Source organism: Dioscorea cayenensis, unplaced genomic scaffold (assembly GCF_009730915.1).
Source record: "Dioscorea cayenensis subsp. rotundata cultivar TDr96_F1 unplaced genomic scaffold, TDr96_F1_v2_PseudoChromosome.rev07_lg8_w22 25.fasta BLBR01000385.1, whole genome shotgun sequence".
Classification (NCBI taxonomy): domain Eukaryota; kingdom Viridiplantae; phylum Streptophyta; class Magnoliopsida; order Dioscoreales; family Dioscoreaceae; genus Dioscorea; species Dioscorea cayenensis.
Genome location: NW_024086776.1, coordinates 100503 through 100703, shown reverse-complemented (window position 1 = coordinate 100703; position 201 = coordinate 100503). Strand labels below are relative to the sequence as shown.

General features: G+C 43.8%; 1 non-coding gene across 1 annotated transcript; it reads left to right on the top strand.

The window, feature by feature from the left end:
• Window positions 1–66: 66 nt before the first annotated feature.
• On the top strand, window positions 67–172 carry LOC120254222. Its single transcript, XR_005534549.1, has one exon. It is a non-coding gene; the product is annotated as a small nucleolar RNA R71 (small nucleolar RNA).
• The last annotated feature ends 29 nt before the right edge of the window (window positions 173–201 follow it).

Here is a 201-nt window from a genome sequence, read left to right as displayed (position 1 = left end):
ATCTAAGAGTTGCCTTGTACTTGGGTTCAAACCAATGTAGAAGGTTTGACAATCATCCACTCAGGAAATCCGTGTTGCCGACACTTTCGCAGGAGCTCCTTGAACCTTTCCCATGTCTCAAATAGAGACTCTAATTCAACTGCACAAAGGATGAGATCTCATTCCTAAGCTTTGCTGATTTTCCGGGAGGGAAATAATGGG